The sequence below is a fragment of the Pelophylax lessonae genome (assembly GCF_965119305.1).
Source record: "Pelophylax lessonae genome assembly, chromosome: 1".
Classification (NCBI taxonomy): domain Eukaryota; kingdom Metazoa; phylum Chordata; class Amphibia; order Anura; family Ranidae; genus Pelophylax; species Pelophylax lessonae.
The window spans coordinates 595,732,376-595,752,875 of record NC_138768.1 but is presented as its reverse complement, the minus strand read 5'-3'; positions in this window follow the sequence as shown (position 1 = coordinate 595,752,875).

Genomic DNA, 20,500 nt, shown 5'->3' with positions numbered 1-20,500 from the left:
AATACCCAATGTTCAAGGAAAATATAAAAAAAACAGCATTTATGCTTGAACATGATTGGATGATGGAAGTCAGTAGAGCTTCACTTCATTCCCTTAGCTTAAGGAAAAGTGCCTTGCAAATTGAACCGCCTATTTGCCTTTAGTGAATAGCCCCCCGTTGTAATCACGGTGCAGTGTAAGGCTGTGGGATAATTTATCAAAGGCAAAGCACTGTTTACTCTCCACAGTCCAAAACATTTTTAATTTTGCAAATAATACCTAATTGCAAGCAAGAAAAATAAAAGAAACAGCATTTTGCTTGCACATGACTGGATGGTGGAAGTCAACATAACTTCACCTCATTCACTAAGTTCTGGGGACCCATACAAAGTGCAACTTTGCCCTTAGGAAACCATCTCCTATATACCTCCATCCCCAATCAGAGTTATCCACATGGATCAGCCAAGAATGCAAACTGGAAAGGGAGGTGATTCCAGAGGACCATTGTCCAATATGGTTTAAAGGGTTTACTTTAATAAAGGCAATCAGACTGTTCACTTTGCAAGGGAATTTGACTCAGGGCTTACTGAATGGGGTGGGATTTCACTTTTAAAGATTACCCAATCACGGGCAAAGAAAATAAAAAAAAAAAAAACAGCATTTTTTGCTCTACATAATTGGATGATGGAAGTCAAATCATTGATTAAGCTCTGGGGACAATTCCTTTTCAAAGTGCAACTTACATTGCAACATGAACAGCCTATATGTCTTTAGTAAACCAACACCAAAGTATGGACCACAATCATTTATCTGCTTATGATCTGTAACAGAATCCCGGTAATGCATCTGCACAGAAACTTTTCAATATTCTCATACTTTTTATAAGGATGTCAGAGCTGCGATTGTTTCCTCTACCTGCCATAGACATAAACATGAATGCTTGGGAGGTCCTAGATTGTGCCCACTTGTTCAAACACTTCAGGCGCCTATGGCCAGATTTTGCTGTTTTATATAAATAATACTTGGTGTGTCATAATGCTTCTTTCAGTACTAACTTATACAAAGCTAAGCACATTTGGTTTCATTTAAAATTCTCAGTAAAGTAGAGAAAGATTTTAGAATGGCTAATGTTATCTGCAAACCCTTTTGATGTTCAATGTCTACATGAAATGGAATGTGTTTACCACTCATTTAGTAACTAGAGTCCTTTTGTACAGTGTGTGGCTTACTGCCATCTTACTATTAGATAGGCATGAAAACAGCTCACAAAAGTAGAAGGGTAGTGCTTGCTGTAGTGTGAATAGCTCTTTCAGGCACACTGTCACTACTAGAGGTTATTTAAGGACAGCTAATGTAATCACAATACAGCATGTCATTACATGCACTGAAAACGTACTAATGTGCGAGTGTAAATGTTTTTGTTATGTATATACACACACACAATTACAATCAAAAGTATAAATTATTATTTTTTTTTTCTAAATTCAAGTTTCCTATTTATAGTAGACTTGCAATGGTAGAAAATCTACCGGATTGTGTTTGAAAGGCTCAGGCTTCAGGCTTCCTGATCCTGCCTTCACTACTTAATGACAGCTGTGACTGCATGCTTGTTCCTACCCAAACTAGCTGATTTACTAAAACTGAAGAGTGCAAAATCTGGTTCAGCTCAGCATAAAAACCGCTTCCAGGTAGCTTCAAAGCTTAATTGAACAAGCTGAAGTTAGAAGCTGATTGGCTACCATGCATGCTGCACCAGATTTTGCACCCTTCAATTTTAGTAAATCAACTTCAATGCTTCAATAGCCTACATCCTTAAAAAAAAACAGTAAAGGTGGTTACTATATACCTGTTCTCACAGGTTTACATTAAGCTTAAGAGTATCTGAAAATCTGATGTAATATCCAGTGGCAGACATAGTTAGCAAAGGGATCCTGGAGTAGAACAATTTTAGAACCTCCCTATTTAAAGATGATGATGATTGATAGATAAATGTTAATGATTGATAGATGAATGATGATGAATGACTACAACAATGATGAAAAACTTCAATAATTTGGATTTCAATGGCTTGGGGTAAGGTTATAATAAAAGTAATTCTTAATCACCATTTCACTTTTGTTTTCTTTTTTTTTTTCTTTTTTTTAGGGAAAGTATATTTTTTCTTTTTTGTTATAATTCACATAAATAAATGTAATACTTTTCTTCTAGCCTATCAAATGCAAAGCTGCAGTTCTTTATGGATTCAATCAACCACTGAAAATTGAAGAAATAGAGGTTGCTCCACCCAAAGCACGCGAAGTTCGGATTAAGGTAACATGATGATGATATTAATATATGAATAAATATATGGGAAAAAAAAATATAATCCATGCAATGATTCTTTTTGTCAAACTTCCACAAGATGTTATGAAATTGTCATGGCAACAAGGATAGAGAAAAAGAAGTAAAATGTCTATAGTTTCTCAAAAAAACTGCCAAGCAGGGGAAAAAAATCTTTATAAATGAGACTACTAATGTGCATTCACTGGAGATTATTGCAGTTTGTCGGTCATCAATACTTGTGAGAATTAAAGAAAAAAAAGTCCCAGACTTGCTTCTCTGTTCTTCCGCTGGTCCGGTTGTCGGTTAACAAAGAGCTCATCCAGCTCTGCAAATATAGCAAGAGCAACATGCAAAACAACACTATATGAAAGTTATCCTGTTAGGTTAAATTAATGTAGCCAACTTCAAACACAATCCCCACCCTAAGCCATGTCCCTCTGACAGGTTTCACCCAGACTGGGCTTATTCAGGTCTTTGAATAAGCCCAATAGGGGTAAAAGGGTCAGGTGGAAGTGATGAAAGGTCAGCTACATTGATTAAATCTAACAGAATGACTTTTGTGGAATGAACCATCAATGCTTGTTGGATTTTCATCTATGGAATGCACATCTGCACATAAAATGATAATGCCAAATTTGCTAAATTTGCTAAATATTGTATTTTTTTCCACAAACAATTTTTATTGAGAGCAATAAAAGTGATAAAATCAGTACAGAAGATACATAACTTATTTAAAAAAACCATGACTGGTGTGGACCTAGGCGAAAACACCTTCCTACTGAGTCATGGGGCATAATGTTCAAAAACAGTTTTTTTGTACTTAACACATTAGTGCAACAAAGAGAGATAAATAAGGTAGAGGATTTTGTCAGGATAAAGTGAACCTGCCCCCAAGGGGGACGGGGGATGGGGGACGGGGGTTTAGGGTTCATGTCCTGGGGTACAGAAGTTGAGACAGACCTGGGAAAAAGAAAAGAATAGGGACAAAGAAGGATAGAGAAAAAGAAGGAGAGGAAGCTAATGTAAATTTTATCAAAAATGCGTTCAACATTTAGCTGATCATAGTACACGCGCAATAATGTAAAATGCTGCAGTTCTTAATACTGTATATACTAAATCTATAACATTTTTTCGCATGTTTCGACACACTTACCCTATTTCACTAAATGACTTTTCACTGTAAGTGAATCTTATCGCTTTGGTGCACTAAACAGTCACGACATTTCTGTGTTTAGCAGTAAAAAATTCTTACCTTTGGATATGTTTTGTATTAAAAAATGAACATAAATAGTTTTCTTATAAATTATTATAAATTAGGCAAAGCAACATGTGTGCTGCATTTTACCATAAACCACCTGCTCTTATTTTTATTGCACTGGGTGTGCAAGGAGGAAAGTGCCAAAAGCAAAATGCGTAGAGTTCAGATTAAATTGTATTCAGACTCTTATATCATTAAAAGCCAGTGTGTTTTGAGGGTTCAAATGATCCCAGGAAATGAATAGGGAAATGTCTATTAAGCCTAAAAATGCAAAAAAAAAAAAAAATGGCTGAGGATAGACTTAAACCTGGAAATGATACAATGCTTTCAAATCGATTCTGAAGATGTTTAATAATACTAATAGGTGGAATTGCAACCTCCTGTCACATGATTCCTTGTTGTGCATTCTTCCTGTCTAAGAATCAGATTCAGGGCCAGTCAGAAAACAGGTACAACTATAGAGATGTGTGCAACAGGGCTGGCTGCTACGAGACATTCCAAGATTAAATTTATACCCATTCAGCAGGTAGAATAGTTTCCCCAATGAGTTTGAAATTTTCAATTTTTTTTTAAATTTGCAAAAATGCTATACTGTTTCATAATCACTGTTACAAAATGAAAAATTGGATTTCCCTGTACTATAGAATAAGAACATAGTGTAAACATGTTTTCAATGGGACTTCGGTTTACATAAGCCTAAAACCCAGACCTTAATGCATGAACAGGGAAGTGTGAAATATCAGAGCTTCCTCTTCAAGTTATTAGATATTTGCATTCACATCAATTCTCATTTAGTAAATCAGGCCCAGACGTGCATGCTAGTTAGGTACATTGTATATAATGTATGTAATGTATGAACAATTTTTATGCTGGATGTGTTTCATTTCTTAGATCTGTGCCAGTGGAATCTGCCACACTGATGACCATGCCCTCTCAGGTGGTATGGCCAGCCTAAATTTTCCTGTTATTTTGGGCCATGAAGGAGCTGGAGTTGTTGAGAGTGTCGGACAAGGAGTAACAAAGGTTAAACCAGGTACATGCAACTACCTTTAAAATGAGTCACAATTACTGTAATGTATTTTATTAGATTACGGTTGTTGAGTCTGTGATATGCTTACCTTAAAGCATATTTCTGCCAGATTAAATGAGTATTTCTCACTAGCTTTGACCTTCATCCACACTAAAGGCATAACTAGAACCTTTAGGGCAAGAAACCGTGGAGGGCCCTAAACCCCGGTCAGGGCCCTTCCCCCTGAGCCCTAGGCTCTTTTCTCCTGTCGTAGAGCCCTTTATTACGGTCCCAAAGTGGGACCGTTTCACATGTTCTGCAGCGGGCCCCCTTCCTGCCATCTTAGGCCCCCCCCCACACACAGTGGCAGGAAGCCAGGGCATGGTTGCAAGTGCCGCAAGTCCTAATTTGACAGGCATGTGGGTGCATGTGTATGGCCCCAAACACAGTAAGGGCCACTCACCCACAGCTTCACTCCTGTGAAATTAGGACATGTGCTTTTACAGCTGCTGAACTCCTATAGATTCAGTGGCTCCAGCTGCACAAACTGCCTATTGTTGGTACAGAGAACCCGGGTGAATGAACCCTTCATTTTTTTAAATTCTTTATTACATTTTTAATTATTTAAATTTTTTTTTTTTAATTTGTTGCATTTGTTACATTTTTATCACAATGCATCTGGGGGGGCTTTGGTGAAAATGTAGGGGTCCAGATAGGCCCCTGAAGTCTCACTTTTGAGACAGAGAAAGGGACTAAGAAAACGCATTCCCCAGTTACTTTCTACAGTCTCAGCTGCACAGAATGAATGAACAAGAAGAGCCCTGCACACCCTTTCTGTTCATTTATAAACTGATGCATAGTAAACAGAGGGGAGGGAGAGGCTGGCAGAGCTGGGGGGGAGGGGAGGGATGTTGGGGGGCACACGGGGGCCTGGGCAACAGACACACAATCAGTACAGAGAGCACAGAGAGGGGGATTGGTGTGGCAGGGGGCAATTAGAGGGACTAATCTCCTGTATGCAGCAGCTGAAAGCAGGGGAAGGGAGAGGAGGAGAAGCTGGCTTTCAGCTGCTGCATGCATATAGTGGGATCGGATCCTATAATAATTGCCCCCCCCCCCCCGCAAAACCTAATGTGACAGGGAGGCTGTACGGGCCCCCCTGTAGCATGAGCCAGGTCTCAATTGTGTCCTGTCCTTTGCAACTCCTGATGGTACACCACTGATCCACAAACTTCACCAAGCATGAGATAGCCCAAATGCTATTTGACAAAATAAAACTATTGTGGGAAATGAACATGGAAGGCTTGTGTGCCTCCTAAGAACAGATCGCAGACACCAGTCACTCTCGCTGCAAGAGCCTCAACTCTCTGGGAATATTTTAAATCTTTATTTTCTCAGGAAGATGATTCCAAATCACAAGATATTTTTTTTCTTTTTTTGCAGGAGATCATGTTATTGCAGTGTGCAGTCCAATGTGTATGAAGTGTAAAATCTGCTTGCATGAGGACAGCAACTTCTGTGGAGACAATGAGTAAGTTATTTTTTATTATTTCTATGATTCTTTATTCTGGATATACACAATTAGGCTCAACAACAATGGATATAGTTTACTTTTCACTATAACAGGACATTTTACTATAATCTTTGAGTCTGTGTACTTTTTAATTACTAGTTTGGCAAAATATGCCAAACCTCTAATTATGTTCTTGACAATCAGCTGAACTGAAGAATAAATTTGGCTCAATCAGGACATTTCTTTAGAGAACAGGGCAATATGTCTTTATTTTATTGTGTGTGTGTGTGGGGGGGGGGGGGGGGGGGCTTTCCTAGACCCTCAGTTGCATCCATCTATGAACTTTTTGCCCAAAGGTTTTTCCTTTAAATAAGTGATGGGCACAAAACATATCAGGCACTGCGGGTATCGGATTGTGTATATGTGATTGTATGGTTGGGTTTTCATTACTATTTTTTTTTTTTTTTTATTGGTTGAGCCAGATGGACTTGTGTCTTTTTCCAAACCTGACTAACTATGTAACTATATGTCACTATGGAAGTGTTATATTCCCTATACAAACGTGGTGGATGCAGTGATGGCCCATATTACTTTTGGTGAAGTGGTGTAGGTCCCATCATTTACCAGCAGTATGGAAACTTCTCCAAAACTAATGGTTAAACAAGGAAGATTTGAGTTGTCTACAAGTGCAGAAGTGCATAGAATTGTCCTTATATCCAGTGGACTTCATGCTTCTACCAGGCCAGTGCATGGTTTCCCATGACCTTTGCCTAAAGATATCACCTGGAGACACAAGTAGTGATCCAGTCACAGTCTAGTTCTAATAAAATGGAAAGCAGCTGCTCTGCTAATTTTATCTTTTCAGTCTATTATAGCATAAGATGCAAAGTTGAACAAAAATTGTGATAAGCCATTAAAAAATCTTTTCACTACAGTGTTGGCAAAAACAAAGGGCTCATGCTTGACAAAACCACTCGATTTTCCATCAATGGAAAACAGATCTACAACTTCATGTCCTGCAGTACATTTACAGAATACACATGTGTGGATGAATTTGCATGTGTTAAGATTGACCCTAAAGCAAATTTGGATGAAGTGTGCCTTATTGGATGTGGATTCTCCACTGGCTATGGAACAGTACTTAACACTGCCAAAGTAAGTTTGAGTAAATATATTCCGTGTTGCAAAATTAAATTACAGATTGACATTTTATGAAATACTCTACAAGATGAACACTTAAGATAGCTGCAGGAGGTCAAAAGAAAGTATTCATACAGTACAAGACACAAGCATAATATTCATATACCCTGGGTTATAGGCTCATATTCTTAGGTAATGGATCTTGTGTGGGGCCTTGGTATTTGGTGCAACACGTTGAGTTAGCAGCAGGGTGCTATACTAGTCCAGGGCCATAGTCCAACCCTATGGAACCTAGACCCTAAATACCCCTTCTGGTATATGCGAACCTGAGCGGGGACCAGCAGGGTAGACAGGTAATATAGGCTTATACTGTATTTATGACCGTTGCAGTTATAACGGACATGATGTATGGAATGAATTTCATGGTTCTGTAAACTTTTGAAAATATGTGCTAAAGCTTAACCACTTAGAGCTCAGGCGGATGATGTATTATTACTAGTGTTGAGCGAACACGGACTGTATTATTCGTGTTCGTACCGAATAATTGGATTTTTTGTACCCGAACACGGACACGGACACTTTACTGTATGTTCGGGTAAAAATCCGTGTTCGGTCGTTTTATTTCCGGGTTTTGCATGCTTTGGCGCTCTTTTCATGGCGGGCTTTCAACAGCCAATCAACAATCGTTTAACTGGTGTGCCTTAAGCCATCCCAGCCATGCCTGCAAATGTCTCAGTAGCTGTGATTGGCCGTCTGAAGCATGTGACCAAGTCTTTATAAGTTCGAGGCAGCCGCAGCGGCGTCATTATGCTGCTTAGATTCAGGGACAGAGCACACATCAACGTGCTGGCTGCTGATTAGGGAAAGATAGGCAGGAAAAAACCATTTGTGTCCGGATAGAATTGAGGGACAGGTCGGAGTGTTTAGGCAGGGCGAGTTGTAGGCATTTTAGGGATAGAGTCTGCTGAATTATATAGGGTCAGTGTCTTCTACAAACTACAATCGATATTGCTGTGTGGGGGGTGGGGTCTGCACTCAATCCTGATCTACGATCTCTTCTCAATCCTGTTAGGGACAGAGTCTGCTGAATTTTAGGGAAACTGTGTTCTACAAACTACAATCGATATTGCTGTGTGGTGTGGGATTGGAGATAGGCAGGTGTCAGTGATCCACATCCATTTTTCTGTGTGTGAGCTGCAGTGAACACAATCTTTTTGGGCTGCAGTGAACACAATCTTTTTGGGCTGCAGTGAACACAATCTTTTTGGGCTGCAGTGAACACAATCTTTTTGGGCTGCAGTGAACACAATCTTTTTGGGCTGCAGTGAACACAATCTTTTTGGGGTGCAGTGAACAAAATCTTTTTGGGGTGCAGTGAACACAATCCTTTTTGGTGTGCAGTGAACACAATCTTTGTGGGGTGCAGTGAACAAAATCCTTTGTGGGGTGCAGTGAACACAATCTTTTTGGGGTGCAGTGAACAAAATCCTTTTTGGGGTGCAGTGAACAACATCCTTTTTGGGGTGCAGTGAACACAATCTTTTTGGGGTGCAGTGAACAAAATCCTTTGTGGGGTGCAGTGAACACAATCTTTTTGGGGTGCAGTGAACACAATCTTTTTGGGGTGGAGTGAACAACATCCTTTTTGGGGTGCAGTGAACAAAATCCTTTTTGGGGTGCAGTGAACAAAATCATTTTTGGGGTGCAGTGAACACAATCTTTTTGGGGTGCAGTGAACACAATCTTTGTGGGGTGCAGTGAACACAATCTTTTTGGGGTGGAGTGAACAACATCCTTTTTGGGGTGCAGTGAACAACATCCTTTTTGGGGTGCAGTGAACACAATCTTTTTGGGGTGCAGTGAACACAATCTTTGTGGGGTACAGTGAACAGAATCTTTGTGGGGTGCAGTGAACACAATCTTTGGGGGGTACAGTGAACACAATCTTTGTGAGGTGCAGTGAACACAATCTTTGTGGGGTGCAGTGAACACAATCATTGTGGGGTGCAGTGAACTCAATCTTTGTGGGGTACAGTGAACACAATCTCATACTGAAGGTTTGAGGGTGCTGCCTGTTCCATACTCCCCCTACTCCTCATCTAGCCTTTTAGGGGTACAAACAATAGTAATTGGGGCCTAGTGTGGTTGTGTACGTGTGATATACATACACTTTTTTGGGATCATATTTTCTATTCCGCTATTTAATCAAAAACCTTTGGGGATCAGTTAAATTGGGGGATAGTCTGTGTTGGTACGTGTGAGAGAGATCCACCTTTCCAAGTTGTTGGAGTTCATCTCATACTTCTGAAGGTTTGAGGGTGCTGCCTGTTCCATACTCCCCCTACTCCTAGCCTTTTAGGGGTACAAACAATAGTAATTGGGGCCTAGTGTGGTTGTGTACGTGTGATATACATACACTTTTTTGGGATCATATTTTCTATTCCGCTATTTAATCAAAAACCTTTGGGGATCAGTTAAATTGGGGGATAGTCTGTGTTGGTACGTGTGAGAGAGATCCACCTTTCCAAGTTGTTGAGGTTCATCTCATACTTCTGAAGGTTTGAGGGTGCTGCCTGTTCCATACTCCCCCTACTCCTAGCCTTTTAGGGGTACAAACAATAGTAATTGGGGCCTAGTGTGGTTGTGTACGTGTGATATACATACACTTTTTTGGGATCATATTTTCTATTCCGCTATTTAATCAAAAACCTCTGGGGATCAGTTAAATTGGGGGATAGTCTGTGTTGGTACGTGTGAGAGAGATCCACCTTTCCAAGTTGTTGGGGTTCATCTCATACTTCTGAAGGTTTGAGGGTGCTGCCTGTTCCATACTCCCCCTACTCCTAGCCTTTTAGGGGTACAAACAATAGTAATTGGGGCCTAGTGTGGTTGTGTACGTGTGATATACATACACTTTTTTGGGATCATATTTTCTATTCCGCTATTTAATCAAAAACCTTTGGGGATCAGTTAAATTGGGGGATAGTCTGTGTTGGTACGTGTGAGAGAGATCCACCTTTCCAAGTTGTTGGGGTTCATCTCATACTTCTGAAGGTTTGAGGGTGCTGCCTGTTCCATACTCCCCCTACTCCTAGCCTTTTAGGGGTACAAACAATAGTAATTGGGGCCTAGTGTGGTTGTGTACGTGTGATATACATACACTTTTTTTGGATCATATTTTCTATTCCGCTATTTAATCAAAAACCTTTGGGGATCAGTTAAATTGGGGGATAGTCTGTGTTGGTACGTGTGAGAGAGATCCACCTTTCCAAGTTGTTGGGGTTCATCTCATACTTCTGAAGGTTTGAGGGTGCTGCCTGTTCCATACTCCCCCTACTCCTAGCCTTTTAGGGGTACAAACAATAGTAATTGGGGCCTAGTGTGGTTGTGTACGTGTGATATACATACACTTTTTTGGGATCATATTTTCTATTCCGCTATTTAATCAAAAACCTTTGGGGATCAGTTAAATTGGGGGATAGTCTGTGTTGGTACGTGTGAGAGAGATCCACCTTTCCAAGTTGTTGGGGTTCATCTCATACTTCTGAAGGTTTGAGGGTGCTGCCTGTTCCATACCCCCCCTACTCCTCATCTAGCCTTTTAGGGGTACAAACAATAGTAATTGGGGCCTAGTGTGGTTGTGTACGTGTGATATACATACACTTTTTTTGGATCATATTTTCTATTCCGCTATTTAATCAAAAACCTTTGGGGATCAGTTAAATTGGGGGATAGTCTGTGTCGGTACGTGTGAGAGAGATCCACCTTTCCAAGTTGTTGGGGTTCATCTCATACTTCTGAAGGTTTGAGGGTGCTGCCTGTTCCATACTCCCCCTACTCCTCATCTAGCCTTTTAGGGGTACAAACAATAGTAATTGGGGCCTAGTGTGGTTGTGTACGTGTGATATACATACACTTTTTTTGGATCATATTTTCTATTCCGCTATTTAATCAAAAACCTTTGGGGATCAGTTAAATTGGGGGATAGTCTGTGTTGGTACGTGTGAGAGAGATCCACCTTTCCAAGTTGTTGGGGTTCATCTCATACTTCTGAAGGTTTGAGGGTGCTGCCTGTTCCATACTCCCCCTACTCCTCATCTAGCCTTTTAGGGGTACAAACAATAGTAATTGGGGCCCAGTGTGGTTGTGTACGTGTGATATACATACACTTTTTTGGGATCATATTTTCTATTCCGCTATTTAATCAAAAACCTTTGGGGATCAGTTAAATTGGGGGATAGTCTGTGTCGGTACGTGTGAGAGAGATCCACCTTTCCAAGTTGTTGGGGTTCATCTCATACTTCTGAAGGTTTGAGGGTGCTGCCTGTTCCATACCCCCCCTACTCCTCATCTAGCCTTTTAGGGGTACAAACAATAGTAATTGGGGCCTAGTGTGGTTGTGTACGTGCGAGATACATACACTTTTTTTGATCATATTTCCTACTCCGCTATTCAATAAAAACCTTTGAGGATCAATTGAATTGCGGGATAGTCTGTGTCGGTACGTGTGAGAGAGATCCACCTTTCCAAGTTGTTGGGGTTCATCTCATACTTCTGAAGGTTTGAGGGTGCTGCCTGTTCCATACTCCCCCTACTCCTCATCTAGCCTTTTAGGGGTACAAACAATAGTAATTGGGGCCTAGTGTGGTTGTGTACGTGTGATATACATACACTTTTTTTGGATCATGTTTTCTATTCCGCTATTTAATCAAAAACCTTTGGGGATCAGTTAAATTGGGGGATAGTCTGTGTTGGTACGTGTGAGAGAGATCCACCTTTCCAAGTTGTTGAGGTTCATCTCATACTTCTGAAGGTTTGAGGGTGCTGCCTGTTCCATACTCCCCCTACTCCTAGCCTTTTAGGGGTACAAACAATAGTAATTGGGGCCTAGTGTGGTTGTGTACGTGTGATATACATACACTTTTTTGGGATCATATTTTCTATTCCGCTATTTAATCAAAAACCTCTGGGGATCAGTTAAATTGGGGGATAGTCTGTGTTGGTACGTGTGAGAGAGATCCACCTTTCCAAGTTGTTGGGGTTCATCTCATACTTCTGAAGGTTTGAGGGTGCTGCCTGTTCCATACTCCCCCTACTCCTCATCTAGCCTTTTAGGGGTACAAACAATAGTAATTGGGGCCCAGTGTGGTTGTGTACGTGTGATATACATACACTTTTTTTGGATCATATTTTCTATTCCGCTATTTAATTTAACTGGGCCTCCATGCGAGACCTGTGTGCCTTGTTGCGCTGTTTTGAGTACTCCACCAACATGGCCAGTGGCAATGACGCCGTTCTCAGCTTAACTATCCCACTTCCATGCCTCCTTGAAAAAACAATTCGGGCGATGATGGAAGAGGATGTGGCACAGGATGAGGAGGAGGAGGAGGATGAAGAGGTAACATTTCCAAGGCTTTCAGGGCAGTCATTCGCAAGGGGCTCCGAGGGTGGGTTCCTGCACACGCAAACGCCAGGGACGCAATTGTCCAGCAGGGGCACAGTTCTGGAGGATGAGGAGGATGAGGAGGAGGAGGAGCTGGAGGAGGAGATGGAACCATGTTCACAGCAGGGTGGCACCCAGGCCAGCTCATGGCCATCACTGGTGCGTGGCTGGGGGGATACAGAGGACACGGACGATACACCTCCCACAGAGGACAGCCTTTCGTTGCCTCTGGGCAGCCTGGCACACATGAGCGATTACATGCTGCAGTGTCTCCACAACGACCGCCGAGTTGCCCACATTCTAACTTGTGCTGATTACTGGGTGGCCACGCTGCTGGATCCCCGTTACAAGGACAACGTACCGTCCTTAATTCACTCACTGGAGCGCGATCGCAAGATGCGCGAGTACAAGCGCACGCTGGTAGACGCCATGCTGCTGGCATTCCCATCTGACAGCGGGGCCACAGTGGAAGCACAAGGCAGAGGAGGAGGAGGAGGAGGTCGCCAACGCAACCAGGGCACCGCCAGCACCTCAGAAGGCAGGGTTAGCATGGCCGAAATGTGGAAAAGCTTTGTCAGCACGCCACAACAAACAGCAGCACCAGCAGCTCAGATGGAACGTCTTAGCAGGAGGCAGCATTTTACCAACATGGTGGAGCAGTATGTGTGCACACGCCTACATGTAGTGAATGACGGGTCTGCCCCCTTCAACTTCTGGGTCTCCAAATTGGGCACATGGCTTGAGCTTGCCCTTTACGCCTTGGAGGTGCTGGCGTGCCCTGCAGCCAGTGTATTATCTGAACGGGTATTTAGCACGGCTGGGGGCGTTATAACAGACAAGCGCAGCCGCCTGTCCAGAGACAATGTGGACAAGCTCACGTTCATTAAAATGAACCAGGCATGGATCCCACGGGACTTTTCCGTACCTTATGCAGAATAGCAATGGATACCGACCTTACCCACCCATTGTTCCATTTTTGCTCTTTCTCACTCTTTTGGGGTGTACCCTCATTTAAAATTTTTGAAAAGAAGCAGTGTTGGCTACCTCGTCCTCCTCCTCAGGGCCAGATTAATGTAGGGGCTATTGGAGCTGCAGCTCCAGGCCCCTACCTTTTATATAGGCCCCGGGTTGGCCATATTCACTGTTACCGCTCTTCTGTCACTTGTAAACACAGAAGTCTGGCTTCTATGCTCGCTTCCCCAGGCAGCACCCTCAGAACCTCCCCACACAGCGTGAAGGCCGGACAAGGAGGGACAGTTGGCGATGCATGGATGTGTTTATGGGCTTCAGAGACAGCATCCCATGTTGAATTAGGCATGCATGGCTGCACCCTTCCTCCTCTGGGTGCATGGCAAGGCACGGCCCTTAAGGCCCTTCAAAATCCTCAGCACCAAGCCCATGATGCTGTTAATCCGGCCCTGGTCCTCCTCCACCGCCGCTTCCACCTACACCGCCCATAGGTGTGCGCAGCCTATTGCATTAAGGTGTGCACCCCAAAGTTGAAATACACATGCATGTGTTTGCCAGCAGGGAGAGTAATGTATCGGGGCCATGTACCTGTAGGCAAGGAGAAATAGAGCAGAGCAGGTCCCAGGGAGATCTTTCCCATCTCCTCACTGGCAATGCTATGTGCCCTAGGTGATTAGGGTGTGCCCAGGCACACCCAGCACACCCTGTGCGCACGCCTATGTCACCGCTAGGCTTGTGACGGTATCAGATTTTCATGCTGCGATTAATTGATTAAGGTTTTGCCACGGTATACGGTATTATCACGGTATTCTATTATTAAATTTAAATTATTAAATTTCCACCTCACTTCAATTTCATTGCTGAATTTAGGGGCTTTGGTTCACTTATGCACATTATTATATAGTCAGTCAGTACAGACTCTGTGAACCAGGCCTAAAATAGGTCATCAAGCAGTGTCTGGCCTAACTGGTGATAACTGGTTCTGGCGCTCGGCTCCGATCCGATGGCCTGGTCATTAAGAGGGCAAATCCTTGTGGTCAAGAAGTGGTTAAACCTGAAGGAGGTGTTGTTTATAAATTACTTTACTATTGCTTTAGGCCTGGTTCACATGTATGCGGGTTGGTGGTTCACATTTGCACAGGCATAGCAGCCCATTGATTTGAATGGGCTGCTATGCCCTCATTTTCCGCAGAAAAAAGGTGCATGCAGCATTTTTTTAAAATTCAGTGGCCTTGAAATCCATCCTGCTTTTGCACCATGCGACTAACCTGCAGTTCCTGCTCTGGCAAGCTTTCTGCATTTTTTGTATACGTGGGCACGGCATTTAAAAATAAACAGTTTGCGTGTGCAGCAACGGCAGGTAAGTCGCATGGTGCAAAAGAAGGATGGATTTCATGGCCACTGCATTTTTTTAAATTCTGCATGCACCTTTTTTCAGCTGAAAACGCAGGCATAGCAGCTCAAGCCCATTCACATCAATGGGCTGCTATGCCTGTGCAAATGTGGGCCCCCAACCCGCATACATGTGAACCAGGCCTAAAGCAATAGTAAAGTCATTAATTGGTTAAACCTGCAGGAGGACCGGTGTTTTTATCTATTAATGACTTTACTATTGCTTTAGGCCTGGTTCACATGTATGCGGGTTGGGGGCCCACATTTGCACAGGCATAGCAGCCCATTGATGTGAATGGGCTTGAGCTGCTATGCCTGCGTTTTCAGCTGAAAAAAGGTGCATGCAGAATTTAAAAAAATGCAGTGGCCATGAAATCCATCCTTCTTTTGCACCATGCGACTTACCTGCCGTTGCTGCACACGCAAACTGTTTATTTTTAAATGCCGTGCCCACGTATACAAAAAATGCAGAAAGCTTGCCAGAGCAGGAACTGCAGGTTAGTCGCATGGTGCAAAAGCAGGATGGATTTCAAGGCCACTGAATTTAAAAAAAATGCTGCATGCACCTTTTTTCTGCGGAAAATGAGGGCATAGCAGCCCGTTCAAATCAATGGGCTGCTATGCCTGTGCAAATGTGGGCCGCCAACCCGCATACATGTGAACCGCCAACCCGCATACATGTGAACCACCAACCCGCATACATGTGAACCAGGCCTAAAGCAATAGTAAAGTCATTAATAGATAAAAACACCGGTCCTCCTGCAGGTTTAACCACTTCTGGATCGCAAGGATTTGCCCCTTTAAAGACCAGGCCATCGGATCAGAGCGCCAGGACCAGTCATCACCAGGTAGGCCAGACACTGCTTGATGGCTATATAATAATGTAATGTGGGCTGCTAGGCGTGTGTGTGTGTATATATATATTTATTAGAGCTGCACGATTCTGGCCAAAATGAGAATCACGATTTTTTAGCTTGGAATAAAGATCACGATTCTCTCACGATTCTCTGTGTAACAAAAAAAAAAAAAATTGGGATAACTTTACTGTTACGTTTTTTTTTTTTTTTTTATTCATTAAAGTCTAATCATTGCGTTTGAAAGACTGCTGCGCAAATACAGTGTGACATAAAATATTACAACAATCGCCATTTTATTCTGTAGGGTCTCTGCTAAAAAAATATATAAAATGTTTGGGGGTTCTAAGTACTTTTCTAGCAAAAAAAAAACTGATTTTAACTTGCAAGCAGCAAGTGTCAGAAAAAGATCCAGTCTTTAAGAGGTTAAACTTCCTTTCTCCCTGGCAGAGGGAAGGAAAAGATACAAATGTAATCATTTTTGTTTATAGTTAGGAGACTTAATGCTGAAAGGTGTTAGCTGAGTGAGTGAATGAGTCATCCAGCTCACTGAAATGTATCAATTCACAAGTCAGGCAGACTTGACAGAGAAACTCGGTATTTTAAAAATGCCACAATAACAATACCGTGGCTATGCAATACCGCGATATATCGAATTACCGAAAACCGGCATATGTCTAGTCACCGCCACATCCACCACCACCTCAACCTCCCTCCTACTCCATATGGGCCTCGTCCTTCAGAGATGAAGAAGAACATTGTTTTATTTTTCTGTTTTTTTTTGTTGTTTTAAGTTATTTCCCTATCCACATTTGTTTGCAGAGCACTTGCCATGCTCTTAATTACGTTTTGCTGCCATTTGCAGCACTCTAGCCCTTTCCTTTGGTGTTTTAGAGCCATTTTAGTGCCTTAAAGTTCGGGTCCCCATTGACTTCAATGGGGTTCGGTGTCCGGGAAAAGTTCGGTAAAAGTCCGGGACACGGACCCGGACTTTTTTTCAAAGTTCGGCCGAACCCGTCGAACACGGACATCTAGGTGTTCGCTCAACCCTAATTATTACATCATGGCACAGGTCATGCACTTTACCACCATCCTCCCTACAACCTTGATAAGGCTTGTAGTCACTCCTTCCGCCTTCTGTATTGGACAATCTGCAACTGGGCTATAGCAGTATCCTTCTGGACATACTTACTCTGTATTCTGCACCCTACTTGGTGAGTACCCCATGAGGAAATATCCTCGTCTGTATCAAAATAGTGGAATCCAAGTAAACAGGACCTGGGGCAAAAGCTGTTTTTTAACCTCTAGCTGATATGCTGAGACAGAATCACAGAATGCCATAGTCTAAATCTAGAAATTAGTTCTTGCATTAGTTCTAGTTCATTGATCTTGTTATGACCAAAAAATATATACAGTATCTCACAAAAGTGAATACACCCCTCACATTTTTATAAATATTTTATTATATCTTTTCATGTGACAACACTGAAGAAATTACACTTTGCTACAATGTAAAGTAGTGTACAGCTTGTATAACATTGTCAATTTCATGTCCCCTCAAAATAACTCAACACACAGCCATTAATGTCTAAACCACTGGCAACAAAAGTGAGTACACCCCTAAGTTAAAATGTCCAAATTGGGTCCAATTAGCCATTTTCCCTCCCTGGTGTCATGTGACTTGTTTGTGTTACAAAGTCTCAGGTGTGAATGGGGAGCAGGTGTGTTAAAGTTGGTGTTATCACTCTCACTCTCTCATACTGGTCACTGGAAGTTCAACATGGCACCTCATGGCAAAGAACTCCCTGAGGATCTGAAAAAAATAATTGTTGCTCTACATAAAGATGGCCTAGGCTATAAGAAGATTGCCAAGACCCTGAAACTGAGCTGCAACACAGTAGCCAAGACCATACAACGGTTTAACAGGACAGGTTCCACTCAGGACAGGCCTTCCCATGGTCGACCATAGAAGTTGAGTGCACGTGCTCAGCGTCATATTCAGAGGTTGTATTTGGGAAATAGACGTCTGAGTGCTGCCAGCATTGCTGCAGAGTTTAAAGGGGTGGGCAGGGGGGGGGGTCAGCCTGTCAGTGCTCAGACCATACGCCGCACACTGCATCAAATTGGTCTGCATGGCTGTTGTCCCAGAAGGAAGCATCTTCTTTGAAAGGTGATGCACAAGAAAGCCCGCAAACAGTTTGCTGAAGACAAGCAGACTAAGGACATGGATTACTAGAACCATGTCTTATGGTCTGATGAGACCAAGATAAACGTATTTGGTTCAGATGGTGTCAAGCATGGTTGCAGCAACCAAGTGAGGAGTACAAAATTAGTCTTACAATCAAGCATGGTGGTGGGAGTGTCATGGTCTGGGGCTGGAGGAGTGCTGCCGGCACTGGGGAGCTACAGTTTATTGAGGGAACCATGAATGCCAACATGTACTTTGACATACTGAAGCAGAGCATGATCCCCTCCTTTCGGAAACTGGGCCGCAGGGCCATATTCCAACATGATAACAACCCCAAACACACCTCCAAGATGACCACTGCCTTTCTAAAGAAGCTGAGGGTAAAGGTGATGGACGGGCCAAGCATGTCTCCAGACCTAAACCCCATTGAGCATCTGTAGGGCATCCTCAAATGGAAGGTGAAGGAGTGCAAGGTCTCTAACATCCACCAGCTCCGCAATGTTATCACGGAGGAGTGGAAGAGGATCCAGTGGCAACCTGGGAAGCTCCGGTGAACTCCATGCCCAAGAGGGTTAAAGAAGTGCTGGAAAATAATGGTGGCCTCACAAAGTATTGAAACTTTGGGCCCGATTTGGACATTTTAACTTAGGGGTGTACTCACTTTTGCTGCCAGCGGTTTAGACATTAATGGCTGTGTGTTGAGGTATTTTGAGGGGACAGCAAATTTACATCAGTGTTGTCACATGAAAAGATATAATAAAATATTTACAAAAATGTTAGGGGTGTACTCACTTTTGTGAGATACCACATATATATATATATCCCAGTATTAGTTTTTTTGGACCTTTCTTTGTGCACTTTTGCACACAAATCATTTGGTGGAGGGGGATTATGGTGTGGGGTAGTTTTTCAGGGGTTGGGCTTGGTCCCTTAGTTCCAGTGAAAGGAAGTCTTAAGGCGTCAGCATATCAAGACAATTTGGAAAATTTCATGCTCCCAACTTTGTGGGAACAGTTTGGGGATGGCACCTCCCTATTCCAAAGCTAGGTCCATAAAGAGCGAGTTTAGGGGGGAGGAATTTGACTGGCCTGCACAGAGTCCCGACCTAAAATTATAGAACACATTTGGGTTTAATTAGAGTATATACTGCAAGCCAGGCCTTCTCCTCCATATATAGAATTTGTTAAGCTTCTTGGCCAAACGGTTCAATTGGCCATTGGGCTTCTCCCTATACTGCTAGTAACCTCTGGAGTTCTGCAGTCTTCTACACTTTACAGAAACTCATGCGTGTTCCTTGATGAAGATTAAACTCTTTACCCATAAAAAGAAAAAAAGAGGTCTTAAGTATCATATGGCAGTGAGGTTACTCATTCATAAAAGGCCTGAGTTAGGTACTACCTCCCAGGGTCTCAGTTAAACCCAGCCCTGTTTTGTCCTTGCTCACAGACCAAAAAAACTGAAGCAATTAAGGTTCCTAGACAATCCCAATTCTTAATTGCTAAGGAATATTTTATATCTTTCTAATATTCATCCTTTTCATATAAGGCGGATCGAGGATATTAACCATTTCTAGGCATAGGATATGCTCCCTGATATTCTTTGACTTACCAAGCACACCAAGCCCTAGTTAGAATGTAAACATAAATTCTTGATCACCTCCAATAATAGTGTGTTTTTTATGATATGCCTTTTCTTTAAATTTGGCCCTTTTCAGTTTGTCCCAGATCTGTACCTTACATCCTTGTTATAGGACCTGGACTACCCCTATCTTTTTTCTCTCTGTGTCACAAAGGAGGTTTCAAGACTAAGATTGTTCATAGTTGGACCTTTAGCTCCATTTCAAATCCAACCTCCTTTCACCATTTTGTAGTTAGTTGAAACCTCACTCAGAGGGTCCCTGCATCAACCGAGCTCAGCCATGGAATGTATCAATCAATTCCCATGGTGAATATTTCCTTTTGACCAAATTTCAAGCAGACTTAAAGCCTCAGACATTCTTGACATCTCTGGCACCACCACAAAGGGAACTCTTTCCTTTCCTCTTGAAAAAAAGTTTAGCACTATTACACATTTTCTTCTTACAGTGCATTATACCTTTCCTGTCATCAAATAGGCAAACGCATTTTTATCAGGGGTTCTTCTAAAGTAACAAACCAGAAAAAACAGCCTGTGGGAATTCCCCCTCCCAGGTTCTTCTTAGTAACATTCTTTATTCCTCCTATCAGAACCACCTGAACAGATCATCTATCTCAGATGCCTACCCCTCATTCATGTAATACCCCCTGTAGGGACCACCTCATTCTATAGCCATTCTGGGACAATCTGTCATCATGTTGGGTTAGTCAATCATATTTGTGTGGACCTGTTGCACAATCCTCTTGCCTGTGTTTTACCCACCCCTCTAATTCATTGCTTGGGGCTGTCCCAGGGTCT